Below are 18832 nucleotides of genomic sequence, written 5' to 3'. Positions count from 1 at the left end.
CCACCACAACAACACAACAACAACCGCCATTCGCCACTAAGTGGCGGTGACGTCACCACGACGCTTGTGCCAGGCCACGTGCACCTTGAGGCCAAACACACAAGCAGCCGTGCGACGAAAACGTCGTCCTGTAGAGCAGGGGGGGGGGGGGGCCCGGGGGAGAGATGGGGGGCTCAGAGGGAACGGTGCCTGACCCCCCCACACCACACCTACACACCCCCCCCTCAACTCGGAACGGGACTCAGAAGCAGTGCTTTCAGGTCTACTTCCGCGGGCTGTCAGGCAGCTCGCTGTGGTGGAGGGGAGGAGGGGAGGGGAGGAGGGAGGGGGGAGGGGAGGGGAGAGGGGGGAGGGGGAGGGGAGGAAGGGAAGAGGGGAGGGGAGGGGAGGAGAGGGGGGGAGGGGAGGGGGAGGGGAGGGAGGAGGAGGGGAGGGGGGGAGGGGGGAGGGGAGGGGAGGAGGGGAGGGCGGGAGGGGGGTAGCGGAGGGCAAGGGAGGGGGGAGGAGGGGAGGGGGGAGGGGAGGGGGAGGGGAGGGGGGAGGGGAGGGAGGAGGAGGGGAGGAAGGAGGAGGGGAGGGGGGGAGGAGGGGAGGGGGGGAGGGGGGGAGGAGGGGAGGGGGGGAGGGGGGGAGGGGGGGAGGGGGGGAGGGGGGGAGGGGAGGAGGGGAGGGAGGAGGGGAGGGGAGGGGGGGAGGGGAGGGGGGAGAGGAGGGGAGGAGGGCGGGAGGGGAGGAGGGGAGGAGGGGAGGGGGGGAGGGGGGAGGGTAGGGGAGGGGGGAGGGGAGAGGAGGAGGGGGAGGGGAGGAGGGGAGGGGGGAGGGGAGGAGGAGAGGGGGGGAGGGGAGGGGGGGAGGAGGGAGGAGGGAGGGCGGGAGGGGAGGAGGGGAGGAGGGGAGGGGGGGAGGGGGGGAGGGTAGGGGAGGGGGGAGGGGAGAGGAGGAGGGGGAGGGGAGGAGGGAGGGGGGAGGGGAGGGAGGAGGGTGGGAGGGGGGGAGGGGAGGGGAGGGGGGGAGGAAGGGAGGGGAGGGGGGGAGGGGAGGGGGGAGGGGAGGGGGAGGGGAGGGAGGAGGAGGAGGAGGGGAGGAGGGGAGGGGGGGAGGGGAGGGGAGGAGGGGAGGGAGGAGGGGAGGGGGGAGGGGAGGGGGGAGGGGAGGGGAGGAGGGGAGGGAGGAGGGGAGGGGAGGGGGGAGGGGAGGGTGGGGGGAGGGGGAGAAGGGAGGGCGGGAGGGGGGAGGGGAGGAGGGGAGGGGGGAGGGAGGAGGGAGGAGGGGAGGGGGGAGGGGAGGGGGAGGGGAGGGGGGAGGGGAGGGAGGAGGAGGAGGGAGGAGGAGGAGGGAGGGGGGGAGGAGGGGAGGGGGGAGGGGAGGGGAGGGGGGGAGGAGGGGAGGGGAGAGGGGAGGGGAGGAGAGGAGGGGGGAGGGGAGGGGAGGAGGGGAGGGCGGGAGGGGGAGGAGGGTAGGGGGGGAGGGGGGAGGGGAGAGGGAAGGGGGAGGGGAGGGGGGTAGGAGGGGACGGGGGGAGGGAGAGGGGAGGGGAGGAGAGGAGGGGGGAGGGGAGGGGAGGGGGGGGAGGAGGGGAGGGGGGAGGGGGGAGGGGAGGGGGAGGGGAGGGCGGGAGGGGAGGAGGGTAGGGGGGGAGGGGGGAGGGGAGAGGGAAGGGGAGGGGAGGGGGGGAGGAGGGGAGGGGGGGAGGGGGGAGGGGGGAGGGAGGGGAGGAGGGAGGAGAGGGGAGGGGAGAGGGTGGAGGAGAGCAGTGGGCGATGGAGGAGGCCGTGTGCTCGGTGGCAGATGACGGGGAGCTCTGCATGCTGATATGAGCTACACGTCGGAGGCCGTCGGACTGCGAGAAGGGCTGCGTGCAGAACGAGAGAGAGCGAGAGGGCGAGCGAGAGAGCGACCGAGCGAGAGAGCGAGCGAGAGAGCGAGCAAGAGAGCGAGCGAGAGAAGCGACCGAGCGAGAGAGCGAGCGAGAGAGCGAGCGAGTGATGTGAGCGAGTGAAGTGAGCGAGTGAGCGAGAGAGTGAGCGAGAGAGTGAGCGAGCGAGCGAGAGAGCGACCGAGAGAGTGTGAGCGAGAGAGTGCGCGAGAGAGTGAGCGAGGGAGTGAGCGAGAGAGTGAGCGAGGGAGTGAGCGAGAGAGTGAGCGAGAGAGTGAGCGAGAGAGTGAGCGAGAGAGTGAGCGAGAGAGTGAGTGAGGGGAGTGAGCGAGAGTGTGAGCGGGGAGAGTGAGCGAGAGAGAGTGAGCGAGAGAGTGAGCGAGAAAGTGAGCGAGAGAGAGTGAGCGAGAGTGTGAGCGGGAGAGTGAGCGAGAGAGTGAGTGAGCGAGAGAGTGAGCGAGAGAGTGAGCGAGAGAGGTGGGGGTTTACATAGAGCAAAGTTTAAAAAAAATTACGAAATGATGAACGAAGCAAAGTGCTGACTACACCGAGCATCTTCTTGTTTCCACTGATCGTAAAAAAAAGAGAGAGAGGAGGAGAGAGAGAGGTGGAGGAGAGAGAGAGGTGGAGGTGAGAGAGAGAGGTGGAGGAGAGAGAGAGGTGGAGGTGAGAGAGAGGTGGAGGTGAGAGAGAGAGGTGGAGGTGAGAGAGAGAGTGGTGGAGGAGAGAGAGAGGTGGAGGTGAGAGAGAGGTGGAGGTGAGAGAGAGAGGTGGAGGTGAGAGAGAGGTGGAGGAGAGAGTGAGGAGAGGAGAGAGAGGTGGAGAGAGAGAGAGGTGAGGAGAGAGAGGTGAAGGAGACAGAGAGGTGGAGGTGAGAGAGAGGTGGAGGTGAGAGAGAGGTGGAGGTGAGAGAGAGAGGTGGAGGAGAGAGAGAGGTGGAGGAGAGAGAGAGGTGGAGGAGAGAGAGAGGTGGAGGTGAGAGAGAGGTGGAGGAGAGAGAGAGGTGGAGGAGAGAGGTGGAGCTGAGAGAGAGGTGGAGGAGAGTGAGAGGTGGAGGAGAGAGAGAGGTGGAGGAGAGAGAGAGGTGGAGGTGAGAGAGAGGTGGAGGTGAGAGAGAGGTGGAGGTGAGAGAGAGGTGGAGGTGAGAGAGAGAGGTGGAGGAGAGAGAGAGGAGGAGGAGAGAGAGAGGTGGAGGTGAGAGAGAGAGGTGGAGGTGAGAGAGAGAGGTGGAGGAGAGAGAGAGGAGAGAGAGAGAGGTGGAGGAGAGAGAGAGGTGGAGGTGAGAGAGAGAGGTGGAGGTGAGAGAGAGGTGGAGGTGAGAGAGAGGTGGAGGAGAGAGAGAGGTGGAGGAGACAGAGAGAGGTGAGGAGAGAGAGAGGTGGAGGAGAGAGAGAGAGGTGGAGGAGACAGAGAGAGGTGGAGGAGAGAGAGAGAGGTGGAGGAGAGAGAGAGGTGGAGGTGAGACAGAGAGGTGGAGGAGAGAGAGAGGTGGAGGTGAGACAGAGAGGTGGAGGAGAGAGAGAGGTGGAGGAGAGAGAGAGGTGGAGGAGACAGAGAGGTGGAGGAGAGAGAGAGAGGTGGAGGTGAGAGAGAGGTGGAGGTGAGAGAGAGGTGGAGAGGAGAGAGAGAGAGGTGGAGGTGAGAGAGAGGTGGAGGAGAGAGAGAGAGGTGGAGGTGAGAGAGAGAGGTGGAGGTGAGAGAGAGGTGGAGGAGAGAGAGAGGTGGAGGTGAGAGAGAGGTGAGGTGAGAGAGAGGTGGAGGAGAGAGAGAGGTGGAGGAGAGAGAGAGGTGGAGGAGAGAGAGAGGGGTGGAGGAGAGAGAGAGGGGTGGAGGAGAGAGAGAGGTGGAGGAGAGAGAGAGGTGGAGGAGAGAGAGAGGGGTGGAGGAGAGAGAGAGGTGGAGGTGAGAGAGAGGTGGAGGAGACAGAGAGGTGGAGGAGACAGAGAGGTGGAGAGAGAGAGGGGTGGAGGAGAGAGAGGGGTGGAGGAGAGAGAGAGGTGGAGGAGAGAGAGAGGTGGAGGAGAGAGAGAGGGGTGGAGGAGAGAGAGAGGGGTGGAGGAGAGAGAGAGGTGGAGGAGAGAGAGAGGTGGAGGAGAGAGGGGTGGAGGAGACAGAGAGGTGGAGGAGACAGAGAGGTGGAGGAGAGAGGGGTGGAGGAGAGAGAGAGGGGTGGAGGAGAGAGAGAGGTGGAGGAGAGAGAGAGGTGGAGAGAGAGAGGTGGAGGAGAGAGAGAGGTGGAGGAGAGAGGGGTGGAGGAGACAGAGAGGTGGAGGAGACAGAGAGGTGGAGAGAGAGAGGGGTGGAGGAGAGAGAGAGGGGTGGAGGAGAGAGAGAGGTGGAGGAGAGAGAGAGAGGTGAGGAGAGAGAGAGGGGTGGAGGAGAGAGAGAGGTGGAGGAGAGAGAGAGGTGGAGGAGAGAGAGAGGTGGAGGAGAGAGAGAGGTGGAGGAGAGAGAGAGGTGGAGGTGAGAGAGAGGTGGAGGAGAGAGAGAGGTGGAGGAGAGAGAGAGGTGGAGGAGAGAGAGAGGGGTGGAGGAGAGAGAGAGGTGGAGGAGAGAGAGAGGTGGAGGTGAGAGAGAGGGGTGGAGGAGAGAGAGAGAGGTGGAGGTGAGAGAGAGAGGTGGAGGTGAGAGAGAGGTGGAGGAGAGAGAGAGGGGTGGAGGAGAGAGAGAGGTGGAGGAGAGAGAGAGGTGGAGGAGAGAGAGAGGGGTGGAGGAGAGAGAGAGGTGGAGGAGAGAGAGAGGTGGAGGAGAGAGAGAGGTGGAGGAGAGAGAGAGGTGGAGGAGAGAGAGAGGTGGAGGTGAGAGAGAGGTGGAGGAGAGAGAGAGGTGGAGGAGAGAGAGAGGTGGAGGAGAGAGAGAGGGGTGGAGGAGAGAGAGAGGTGGAGGAGAGAGAGAGGTGGAGGAGAGAGGGGTGGAGGAGACAGAGAGGTGGAGGAGACAGAGAGGTGGAGGAGAGAGGGGTGGAGGAGACAGAGAGGTGGAGGAGAGCGCTTTCCCAACAAGCGCAGCAACTCTGCTCGTTAACTGCCTCTGCACTTTGAACTCGGACCGAGTTCTCCAGACACACAGAGAGAGCGAGAGCGAGCGAGTGAGTATGAGAGAGAGAGAGAGAATGAGAGAGCTTGTCGTAGTTAAAAAAAAACATGTACATATAAAACACAGGGGGAACACAGACAGAGTAGGGAGAGAGAGGGTAAGAAAGACAACAAAGAAAAACTAGAGAAAAAAAGAGGGTAAGAAAGAGCAGAGCTTGAAATCTTTCGTGAAATATTTCATTTAAACAGGTGGGGGGGGGGGGGGTCACACAAAGCAAAGCATTGAAGAAAAAAAAAACTAAAAACTAAACTATGAACGAGGCAAAGTGCCGACTCCAGCAAGCAACATGTTCTTGTTTCCACTGATCGTAAAAAAAAATAAAGAGAGAGAAAATAAAAAATAAAAATAAATAAAAAATTACGAAATGATGAACGAGGCAAAGTGCCGACTATACCGAGCATCTTTCTTGATTCCTCTGATCGTAAAAAAATGAGAGAGAAAATAAAAAAAAATTCAAAATAATTTCAAAAAATTATGAAATGATGCACGAGGCAAAGTGCCGACTATACCGAGCATCTTCTTGATTCCTCTCATCGTAAAAAATAATAATGAGAGAGAGAGAATGAGGGAGCAGGAGAGCGAGCGAGCGAGCGAGCGTGGGGTCAGTCACTCCGCCACGTACCAGTGAATCTCAAACGGAGCGCAACGTTCCCCCACCAACACCCCCCCCCCCCCTACTTAACTTATTGCTCTCCGCGTAACTGAACTCTTTCAACTTTGACTGAACGCCCTCCACCCACTACTCCCCCCCACTTAACTCCATGTGATGACGGGGAGCTCTGCATGCTGATGTGAGCTACCCGTCGGAGGCCGTCGGACTGCGAGAAGGGCTGCGTGCAGAACGAGAGAGGGCGAGCGAGAGGGCGAGCGAGAGGGCGAGCGAGAGGGCGAGCGAGAGGGCGAGCGAGAGGGCGAGCGAGAGGGCGAGCGAGAGGGCGAGCGAGAGGGCGAGCGAGAGGGCGAGCGAGAGGGCGAGCGAGAGGGCGAGCGAGAGGGCGAGCGAGAGGGCGAGCGAGAGGGCGAGCGAGAGGGCGAGCGAGAGGGCGAGCGAGAGGGCGAGCGAGAGGGCGAGCGAGAGGGCGAGCGAGAGGGCGAGCGAGAGGGCGAGCGAGAAGGCGAGCGAGAGAGCGAGCGAGAGAGCGAGCGAGAGGGCGACCGAGAGGGCGAGCGAGAGGGCGAGCGAGAGGGCGAGCGAGAGGGCGAGCGAGAGGGCGAGCGAGAGGGCGAGCGAGAGGGCGAGCGAGAGGGCGAGCGAGAGGGCGAGCGAGAGGGCGAGCGAGAGGGCGAGCGAGAGGGCGAGCGAGAGGGCGAGCGAGAGGGCGAGCGAGAGGGCGAGCGAGAGGGCGAGCGAGAGGGCGAGCGAGAGGGCGAGCGAAAGAGCGACCGAGAGAGCGAGCGAGAGAGCGACCGAGAGAGCGAGAGGGTGAGCGAGCGAGAGGGTGAGCGAGCGAGAGGGTGAGCGAGCGAGAGGGTGTGCGAGCGAGAGGGTGAGCGAGCGAGAGGGTGAGCGAGCGAGAGGGTGAGCGAGAGGGTGAGCGAGCGAGAGGGTGAGCGAGAGGGTGAGCGAGAGGGTGAGCGAGAGGGTGAGCGAGAGGGTGAGCGAGCGAGAGAGTGAGCGAGAGGGTGAGCGAGCGAGAGGGTGAGCGAGAGGGTGAACGAGAGGGTGAGCGAGAGGGTGAGCGAGAGAGTGACCGAGAGAGTGACCGAGAGAGTGACCGAGAGAGCGAGCGAGAGGTGTGGGTTTTACATAAAGCAAAGTCAAAAAAAAATTACGAAATGATGAACGAGGCAAAGTGCCGAATACACCGAGCATCTTCTTGTTTCCACTGATCGTAAAAAAAGAAAAGAGACCTCCCCAACTTGGAACGCGACGCGGACTTCAGCGGGCTGCTAAGCTGGAGGAGGAGGAGGAGGCTTCGCTGCGCCGATTAAAAGTCAACACAGCAAATAAAGAAATGGAGAAGCCATCCATCCATCCACCCCCCCACCACCCCATCCCCCACCAACCCACCAACCCCCAGCGTCTACTTCGTGTAGGGGGGGGGGGGGTAATCCTCGACGCTGCTGATGAGACCGTGCATGTCGAAACCGGTTCTTGTCTATAACCAACTGAGCACTCCACCAGAATTGTGTTCAAGCAGCGAGTCTGACTCCTTGCTGCTGATGAGATCCTACATGTGGAAACCATCTGGGCATTCCACCAGAATTGTGTTCAAGCAGCGAGTCTGACTCCTTACTGCTGATGAGATCCTACATGTGGAAACCATCTGGGCACTCCACCAGAATTGTGTTCAAGCATCGAGTCTGACTCCTTGCTGCTGATGAGATCCTACATGTGGAAACCATCTGGGCATTCCACCAGAATTGTGTTCAAGCAGCGAGTCTGACTCCTTGCTGCTGATGAGATCCTACATGTGGAAACCATCTGAGCACTCCACCAGAATTGTGTTCAAGCATCGAGTCTGACTCCTTGCTGCTGATGAGATCCTACATGTCGAAACCATCTGGGCATTCCACCAGAATTGTGTTCAAGCAGCGAGTCTGACTCCTTGCTGCTGATGAGATCCTACATGTCGAAACCATCTGGGCATTCCACCAGAATTGTGTTCAAGCATCGAGTCTGACTCCTTGCTGCTGATGAGATCCTACATGTCGAAACCATCTGAGCACTCCACCAGAATTGTGTTCAAGCAGCGAGTCTGACTCCTTGCTGCTGATGAGATCCTACATGTCGAAACCATATGGGCATTCCACCAGAATTGTGTTCAAGCAGCGAGTCTGACTCCTTGCTGCTGATGAGATCCTACATGTCGAAACCGTTTCTTGTCTATAACCATCTGAGCACTCCACCAGAATTGTGTTCAAGCATCGAGTCTGACTCCTTGCTGCTGATGAGATCCTACATGTCGAAACCATCTGGGCATTTCACCAAAATTGTGTTCAAGCAGCGAGTCTGACTCCTTACTGCTGATGAGATCCTACATGTGGAAACCATCTGGGCATTCCACCAGAATTGTGTTCAAGCAGCGAGTCTGACTCCTTGCTGCTGATGAGATCCTACATGTCGAAACCATCTGGGCATTTCACCAAAATTGTGTTCAAGCAGCGAGTCTGACTCCTTGCTGCTGATGAGATCCTACATGTGGAAACCATCTGGGCATTCCACCAGAATTGTGTTCAAGCAGCGAGTCTGACTCCTTGCTGCTGATGAGATCCTACATGTCGAAACCATCTGGGCATTCCACCAGAATTGTGTTCAAGCAGCGAGTCTGACTCCTTGCTGCTGATGAGATCCTACATGTCGAAACCATCTGGGCATTCCACCAGAATTGTGTTCAAGCAGCGAGTCTGACTCCTTGCTGCTGATGAGATCCTACATGTCGAAACCATCTGGGCACTCCACCAGAATTGTGTTCAAGCAGCGAGTCTGACTCCGTGCTGCTGATGAGATCCTACATGTCGAAACCATCTGGGCACTCCACCAGAATTGTGTTCAAGCAGCGAGTCTGACTCCTTGCTGCTGATGAGATCCTACATGTCGAAACCATCTGGGCATTCCACCAGAATTGTGTTCAAGCAGCGAGTCTGACTCCTTGCTGCTGATGAGATCCTACATGTCGAAACCATCTGGGCACTCCACCAGAATTGTGTTCAAGCAGCGAGTCTGACTCCTTGCTGCTGATGAGATCCTACATGTCGAAACCATCTGGGCATTCCACCAGAATTGTGTTCAAGCAGCGAGTCTGACTCCGTGCTGCTGATGAGATCCTACATGTCGAAACCATCTGAGCACTCCACCAGAATTGTGTTCAAGCAGCGAGTCTGACTCCTTGCTGCTGATGAGATCCTACATGTCGAAACCATCTGAGCACTCCACCAGAATTGTGTTCAAGCAGCGAGTCTGACTCCTTGCTGCTGATGAGATCCTACATGTCGAAACCATCTGGGCACTCCACCAGAATTGTGTTCAAGCAGCGAGTCTGACTCCTTGCTGCTGATGAGATCCTACATGTGGAAACCATCTGGGCATTTCACCAGAATTGTGTTCAAGCAGCGAGTCTGACTCCTTGCTGCTGATGAGATCCTACATGTCGAAACCATCTGGGCATTTCACCAGAATTGTGTTCAAGCAATGAGTCTGACTCCTTGCTGCTGATGAGATCCTACATGTCGAAACCATCTGGGCATTTCACCAGAATTGTGTTCAAGCAGCGAGTCTGACTCCGTGCTGCTGATGAGATCCTACATGTGGAAACCATCTGGGCATTTCACCAGAATTGTGTTCAAGCAGCGAGTCTGACTCCTTGCTGCTGATGAGATCCTACATGTCGAAACCATCTGAGCACTCCACCAGAATTGTGTTCAAGCATCGAGTCTGACTCCTTGCTGCTGATGAGATCCTACATGTCGAAACCGGTTCTTGTCCATAACCATCTGAGCACTCCACCAGAATTGTGTTCAAGCATCGAGTCTGACTCCTTGCTGCTGATGATTTCCTACATGTCGAAACCATCTGGGCATTTCACCAGAATTGTGTTCAAGCAGCGAGTCTGACTCATTGCTGCTGATGAGATCCTACATGTCGAAACCATCTGGGCACGCCACCAGAATTGTGTTCAAGCAATGAGTCTGACTCCGTGCTGCTGATGAGACCCCAACATGTCTAAACGGGTCCAGAGTTGACGCTCGCGCTCAAACAAATTCCGTCGATGACTTTGATTCTTTATCCAGGAGGGACACGTGACCCATTTTCAGGAGGTTCCTGCCACGGCGACGTTGGGGTTGTAAACTTGGTACGATTATTAGTAAGATTCATTTGTTATATTTATTTGCAAGATCATTTGTAATGTCATTTGTAAGATGTATTCGTGAGAATATGTGTAGGATATTTTGAAGATTTCTTTGTAATATTTATTTGTATGATTATTGTAACGTTACTTGTAAGATGTATTCTTAAGAATATTTGTACCATATTTTGAAGATTTCTTTGTAAGAATATGTGTACGATTATGTGTACGATTTATTTGTAATATTTAGTTGCAATATGTATTTGAAAGATGTATTTGTAAGATTATTCGTGAGATTATTTGTACGATTTATTTGTAAGATTTATTCGTAAAATTCATTTGTAATATTTAAATTTATTTGTAAGATTATTTGTAAGTCTTCATTTGAAGCTTTCGTGACTGCAGGAATCCACTCTTTGGTGCTTTCCCACCTGATGACGGACGCTTCTGTTGCGCCCGAAACGTCGTGATTTATTTAAATGTTATACCCTCCGTGACTTTACCCAAAGAACCAATGAGTATTATTCGTACGATTTAATTGCAAGATGCTTTGTAAGATGCGTGTCAGGCGATTCACGACGACGAGTTTGTGATTATGATCACTCACGTGGGGAGGATGGGACCGGAGTAGCCTCCACTGGAGAAAACGCCCCCCACGCCTCGCGCGAGGGTGCAACGCTCTATCCCCCGCACACGTACAGATGGGACAGATGGAGATTATACTGGTAGGAATGAAGTGGACCAGACCACCAATAGATTATATCGTCCGTCCGTCCGTCCGTGTATCAACATCGCCCCCTACTGCAAACACTTGGCAGGACCCTACAAAAACCTTTTGACTCAGTGGGGCTTTCCTGGCTTAACAAGTGTAATAATACATTATGTTTATATTATTTGGTTATTCGTTCCTACCAGCCCACCCCGCAGGGTCCTGTTTCCACGCACTTTGCTGTACCGCCTTGCCCCGGCAGAGCCAGCGGGTACACGACTCCCCCTCGACTCTCATCCACGAGCAGTGAAGCGAGTTCCACAGCCCGTCTGTGAGTGACCCACCAACCCCCGCTCCTGCTGCTGCTGCCTTCACAGCGCTGGATCACAGCCACGTGCAGCAGCAGAAGCAGCAACAGCGTAGACACCACCACCACTACCAGCACCACCGCCACCACCACCATCACCACTACCACCACTACCACCGCCAACACCGCGACCACCTCCACTGCCACCACTGCCACCACCACCGACCTCACCACCGCCATCACCGCCTGCACCACCACTGCCACCACCAGCACCACCACCACCACTACCACTGCCAACACCACCAGCGCCACCACCAACACCACCACCAGCACCACCGCCACCACCACCACCCCCGCCATCACCGCCAGCACCACCGCCAACACAACTACCACTACCACCACCACCGCCACCACCACCACCACCAGGACCACTACCCAGCTGCGTTCAACCACCGAATGTGGGTGCGTGGCCGATGCGGACCAAGAGCCGGCAAGGAGCAAGCGTGGAGGCTGCGGTTGGGGCAGGGAAGTCGCCACGGCTCAAGAGGCACCACAACCACCACACTTCACCCCATCGCGATGGGCCCCATCGAATGGTTGGCGAGATGTTAACTACCTCGCCTGGTCTACAGGAGGTCGTGGGTTCGATCCCGACCCTGACGCCTGCTGCTGTGTATTTGGAGTTTGCGTGTTTCATCATCATCATCATAATCACGGTGGCTCACTCACCAACTCACTCACCAACTCACTCACCAACTACCTCGCCAGGTATACAGGAGGTTCGATCCCGACCCTGATGCCTGCTGCTGTGTATTTGGAGTTTGCGTATTTCATCATCATCATAATCACGGTGGCTCACTCACCAACTACCTCGCCAGGTGTACAGGAGGTCGTGGGTTCGATCCAGACCCTGACGCCTGCTGCTGTGTATTTGGAGTTTGCGTATTTCATCATCATCATCATCATCACGGTGGCTATGAGATGTTAACTACCTCGCCAGGTGTACAGGAGGTCGTGGGTTCGATCCCGACCCTCACGCCTGCTGCTGTGTATTTGGAGTTTGCGTATTTCATCATCATCACGGTGGCTATGAGATGTTAACTACCTCGCCAGGTGTACAGGAGGTCGTGGGTTCGATCCCGACCCTCACGCCTGCTGCTGTGTATTTGGAGTTTGCGTATTTCATCATCATCACGGTGGCTATGAGATGTTAACTACCTCGCCAGGTGTACAGGAGGTCGTGGGTTCGATCCCGACCCTCACGCCTGCTGCTGTGTATTTGGAGTTTGCGTGTCTCATCATCATCATCATCATAATCACGGTGGCTAGGAGATATTAACTACCTCGCCAGGTATACAGGAGGTCGTGGTTTCGATCCCAACCCTGACACCTGCTGCTGTGTATTTGGAGTTTGCGTCTCACTCATCATCATCACCACGGTTGCTAGGAGATGTTAACTACCTCGCCCGGTGTACAGGAGGTCGTGGGGGGGGGGCGCATACGGTTCAACTCGCGTTGGATTAATATGCATAGGGGGTAAGTGAATGGTGAGTGATTGTAAACTGGTGAGTGAATGATGAGTGAGTGAATGACTGGTGAGTGAGCAAATTGGTGAGTGAGCGAGTTGGTGAGCGAGTGAGTTGGTGAGTGAGTTGGTGAGTGAGCGGGCGAGTTGGTGAGTGAGTGAGTGAGCGAGTGAGTTGTTGAGCGAGCGAGCGAGTTGGTGAACGAGCGAGCGAGTTGGTGAACGAGCGAGTAAGTTGGTGAGTGAGTGAGTTGGTGGATGAGTTGGTGAGTGAGCGAGCGAGTTGGTGAGTTGGTGAGTGAGCGGGCGAGTTGGTGAGCGAGCGAGTTGGTGAGCGAGCGAGTTGGTGAGCGAGCGAGTTGGTGAGCGAGCGAGTTGGTGAGTGAGCGAGTTGGTGAGTGAGTTGGTGAGTAAGCGAGCGAGTTGGTGAGTGAGTGAGTTGGTGAGCGAGTGAGTTGGTGAGCGAGTTGGTGAGTGAGTGATCGAGCGAGCGAGTTGGTGATCGAGCGAGCGAGTTGGTGAGCGAGTTGGTGAGTGAGTTGGTGAGTGAGTTGGTGAGCGAGTTGGTGAGTGAGTGATCGAGCGAGCGAGTTGGTGATCGAGCGAGCGAGTTGGTGAGCGAGTTGGTGAGCGAGTTGGTGAGTGAGTTGGTGAGTGAGTTGGTGAGTGAGTTGGTGAGCGAGCGAGCGAGTTGGTGAGTGAGTTAGTTAGTGAGCGAGCGAGTTGGTCAGCGAGTTGGTGAGTGAGTTGGTGAGTGAGTTGGTGAGCGAGCGAGTTGGTGAGCGAGTTGGTGAGTGAGCGAGCGAGTTGGTGAGTGAGCTAGTTGGTGAGCGAGTTGGTGAGTGAGCGAGTGAGTGAGCCCGCGAGCGAGTTGGTGAGCGGACACGCATTGTGCGTTGTGACTGCGTCTCACCACACACCGATCAGAGGACCCTCGGAGCGGGTAACGTGGACTCGATGCCCCGTTTACAAAACACGAAAAGTCGCAGTCAGAGGAGGAGGAGGAGGTGGAGACGCAGCAGCAGCAGCGATGATGATTCACTCCCTCGGCTCGTTCAACCATCCTTGACGATACATCTGTTGCTACTCAGCACCACCATCACGAGCCGTAGAGACCAATAGACTGGCATAGAGACCCATAGACCGGCATAGAGACCCATATACTGGCATAGAGACCCATAGACCGGCATAAAGACCCATATACTGGCATAGAGACCCATAGACCGGCATAGAGACCCATATACTGGCATAGAGACCCATAGACCGGCATAGAGACCCATAGACTGGCATAGAGACCCATAGACCGGCATAAAGACCCATAGACTGGCATAGAGACCCATAGACTGGCATAGAGACCCATAGACTGGCATAGAGACCCATAGACTGGCATAGAGACCCATAGACTGGCATAGAGACCCATAGACTGGCATAGAGACCCATAGACCGGCATAGAGACCCATAGACCGGCATAGAGACCCATAGACTGGCATAGAGACCCATAGACTGGCATAGAGACCCATAGACTGGCATAGAGACCCATAGACCGGCATAGAGACCCAGAGAGTGGCATAGAGACCCATAGCCTCACATATAGAGCGATGGATTCACATTGGGACGCACACGGAGACCCATAGGCCCACACGGAGATCTGTACGAACGAGGCGTCATCATCATCATCATCACAGCAGCAGCAGTAGCGATGATGATTCACAAGTCCGCTACTCCAGACGCAATCACACGGCAGACTCACATGGAGACTCGTAGACTGGCATAGAGACCCGCAGCCTCGCACGGAGAGGTGTGGATTCACATTGGGACCCACAGACGGCACACAGAGACCCATAGGCCCACACGGAGATCTGTACAAACCAAAGGTCGCAACCGAGTACCCGATACCCGGCTACCCGTACCCGGCCGGGTACGGGTACCCGTTTGCGACCCTGGTGCGGCCGGGTACGGGTACGGGTAGGCCGTGAGTCACTGGTGAGTCACCGTTTGTCACTCATTTCCCAACGTCTTGTCTCTTCTCACAAATCAAGTTCCTAGAATCAACCCACCCGCGCCTGCAACGTGGCATCACCCCAGAGGTCGCAATCAGGTACCCGATACCCGTACCCTACCCGTACCCGGCCGGGTACGGGTACGGGTACCCGTTTGCGACCCTGGTGCGGCCGGGTACGGGTAAGGAATCAAAACCCGTTTGCGACCTCTGGTACAAACGATGATGATTCACAGGCCCGCTACTCCAGACGCAATCACCCCCCGTATTGTGAACCAGCTGGATGTTGCAGCTGTAGCTTTGCATCGCCATCATTAGCCACACGGAGCAGAGATCTACAGACTCACAGAGACCCATAGACCGGCATAGAGACCCATAGACTGGCATAGAGACCCATAGACCGGCATAGAGACCCATAGACTGGCATAGAGACCCATAGACCGGCATAGAGACCCACAGACCGCCATAGAGACCCATAGACTGGCATAGAGACCCATAGACTGGCATAGAGACCCATAGACCGGCATAGAGACCCACAGACCGCCATAGAGACCCATAGACTGGCATAGAGACCCATAGACCGGCATAGAGACCCACAGACCGCCATAGAGACCCATAGACCGGCATAGAGACCCATAGACTGGCATAGAGACCCATAGACCGGCATAGAGACCCATAGACCGGCATAGAGACCCATAGACTGGCATAGAGACCCATAGACTGGCATAGAGACCCATAGACCGGCATAGAGACCCATAGACCGGCATAGAGACCCATAGACTGGCATAGAGACCCATAGACCGGCATAGAGACCCATAGACCGGCATAGAGACCCATATACTGGCATAGAGACCCATAGACTGGCATAGAGACCCATAGACCGGCATAGAGACCCATAGACCGGCATAGAGACCCATATACTGGCATAGAGACCCATAGACTGGCATAGAGACCCATAGACTGGCATAGAGACCCATAGACCGGCATAGAGACCCATAGACCGGCATAGAGACCCATAGACTGGCATAGAGACCCATAGACTGGCATAGAGACCCATAGACCGGCATAGAGACCCATAGACCGGCATAGAGACCCATAGACTGGCATAGAGACCCATAGACTGGCATAGAGACCCATAGACCGGCATAGAGACCCATAGACCGGCATAGAGACCCATAGACTGGCATAGAGACCCATAGACTGGCATAGAGACCCATAGACCGGCATAGAGACCCATAGACTGGCATAGAGACCCATATACTGGCATAGAGACCCATAGACCGGCATAGAGACCCATAGACCGGCATAGAGACCCATAGACCGGCATAGAGACTCATAGACCGGCATAGAGACTCAGACTGGCATAGAGACTCATAGACTGGCATAGAGACCCACAGACTGGCATAGAGACCCATAGACCGGCATAGAGACTCATAGACTGGCATAGAGACTCATAGACTGGCATAGAGACTCATAGACTGGCATAGAGACTCATAGACTGGCATAGAGACTCATAGACTGGCATAGAGACTCATAGACTGGCATAGAGACCCATAGACTGGCATAGAGACCCATAGACCGGCATAGAGACTCATAGACTGGCATAGAGACTCATAGACTGGCATAGAGACCCACAGACTGGCATAGAGACCCATAGACCGGCATAGAGACTCATAGACTGGCATAGAGACTCATAGACCGGCATAGAGACCCATAGACTGGCATAGAGACTCAGACTGGCATAGAGACTCATAGACCGGCATAGAGACCCATAGACCGGCATAGAGACTCATAGACTGGCATAGAGACCCATAGACCGGCATAGAGACCCATAGACCGGCATAGAGACCCATAGACTGGCATAGAGACCCATAGACCGGCATAGAGACCCATAGACCGGCATAGAGACCCATAGACCGGCATAGAGACTCATAGACTGGCATAGAGACCCATAGACTGGCATAGAGACCCATAGACCGGCATAGAGACCCATAGACTGGCATAGAGACCCATAGACTGGCATAGAGACCCATAGACCGGCATAGAGACCCATAGACCGGCATAGAGACCCATAGACTGGCATAGAGACCCATAGACCGGCATAGAGACCCATAGACCGGCATAGAGACCCATAGACCGGCATAGAGACTCATAGACTGGCATAGAGACTCATAGACTGGCATAGAGACCCATAGACTGGCATAGAGACCCATAGACCGGCATAGAGACCCATAGACCGGCATAGAGACCCATAGACTGGCATAGAGACCCATAGACTGGCATAGAGACTCATAGACCGGCATAGAGACCCATAGACTGGCATAGAGACTCATAGACCGGCATAGAGACTCATAGACCGGCATAGAGACCCATAGACTGGCATAGAGACTCATAGACCGGCATAGAGACTCATAGACCGGCATAGAGACCCATAGACTGGCATAGAGACTCATAGACCGGCATAGAGACCCATAGACTGGCATAGAGACTCATAGACTGGCATAGAGACTCATAGACCGGCATAGAGACTCATAGACTGGCATAGAGACCCATAGACTGGCATAGAGACCCATAGACTGGCATAGAGACCCATAGACTGGCATAGAGACCCATAGACTGGCATAGAGACTCATAGACCGGCATAGAGACTCATAGACTGGCATAGAGACCCATAGACTGGCATAGAGACCCATAGACTGGCATAGAGACCCACAGACTGGCATAGAGACTCATAGACCGGCATAGAGACCCATAGACCGGCATAGAGACCCATAGACCGGCATAGAGACTCATAGACCGGCATAGAGACTCATAGACCGGCATAGAGACTCATAGACTGGCATAGAGACCCATAGACTGGCATAGAGACTCATAGACTGGCATAGAGACCCATAGACTGGCATAGAGACCCATAGACTGGCATAGAGACCCATAGACTGGCATAGAGACTCATAGACTGGCATAGAGACCCATAGACCGGCATAGAGACCCATAGACTGGCATAGAGACCCATAGACCGGCATAGAGACCCATAGACTGGCATAGAGACCCATAGACTGGCATAGAGACTCATAGACTGGCATAGAGACTCATAGACTGGCATAGAGACCCATAGACCGGCATAGAGACCCATAGACTGGCATAGAGACCCATAGACCAGCATAGAGACCCATAGACCTGCATAGAGACCCATAGACTGGCATAGAGACACATAGACTCACATAGAGACCCATAGACCTGCATAGAGACCCATAGACTGGCATAGAGACCCATAGAGTGGCATAGATACGCAGAGGCTGGTATAGAGACTTGTAGCACACATGGAGAGCCCATAGCCTCGCACGGAGAGCTACAGATTCACATCGGGACACGTTCACGCACATGGAGACCAGGGCCGGATTAAGATTGTGTAGGCCCTCTGGGCTACAATTACTGTGAAGCCACACCCCCCCCCCTCCCCCCAGTAATATTTGCAAAAGGAAAACAAAGTTAAATGAAAAATGAAAGGAATCTTTTTACAAGGCGAGCAACGAATACAATTCAGCATTCACAACAAGTGGAACGACTTTTCACTTCATCGCCGGAGACCCCCTGCAGCTGGGCTAAAGTCCCTAAAGCCCCCCCCCCCACGCCTTGAGCCATGCCCTGGTGGAGACCCATAGGCCCATCATCGGCATCATTATTATCGGTATCATCAGCATCGGTATCATCAGCATCGGTATCATCAGCATCGGTATCATCATCAACATCGGTATCATCATCAACATCGGTATCATCAGCATCATGAGCATCAGCATCGGTATCATCAACAACATCGGTATCATCATCGGTATCATCATCAACATCGGTATCATCGGTATCATCAGCATCATGAGCATCAGCATCGGTATCATCGGTATCATCAGCATCATGAGTATCAGCATCGGTATCATCATCAACATCGGTATCATCAGCATCATCATGAGCATCAGCATCATCATGAGCATCAGCATCATCATGAGCATCAGCATCATCATGAGCATCAGCATCATCATGAGCATCAGCATCATCATGAGCATCAGCATCATCATAACCGCAGCAGCGACATCAACGAGCCACGCGGAGAGCCGCGAGGATTGGCCGGACGCGACATGCGCCCCACTGCATGGGGAGCACACACACCACACACACACCACACACACACCACACACACACCACACACACACCACACACACACCACACACACACCACACACACACCACACACACACCACACACACACCACACACACACCACACACACACCACACACACACCACACACACACCACACACACACCACACACACACCACACACACACCACACACACACCACACACACACCACACACACACCACACACACACCACACACACACCACACACACACCACACACACACCACACACACACCACACACACACCACACACACACCACACACACACCACACACACACCACACACACACCACACACACACCACACACACACCACACACACACCACACACACACCACACACAC

At 55.4% G+C, this 18832-nt stretch overlaps 1 protein-coding gene across 1 annotated transcript in view; it reads right to left on the bottom strand.

The window, feature by feature from the left end:
* Positions 1–18832, bottom strand: part of PDE3A (phosphodiesterase 3A) — a 201665-nt gene that overhangs the window by 179608 nt on the left and 3225 nt on the right. The gene's annotated exons all lie outside the window — the stretch shown is intronic.

This window comes from Lampetra fluviatilis, chromosome 64, assembly GCF_964198595.1.
Source record: "Lampetra fluviatilis chromosome 64, kcLamFluv1.1, whole genome shotgun sequence".
In the NCBI taxonomy this organism is placed as follows: domain Eukaryota; kingdom Metazoa; phylum Chordata; class Hyperoartia; order Petromyzontiformes; family Petromyzontidae; genus Lampetra; species Lampetra fluviatilis.
This window is presented reverse-complemented; position numbering and strand designations above follow the sequence as displayed.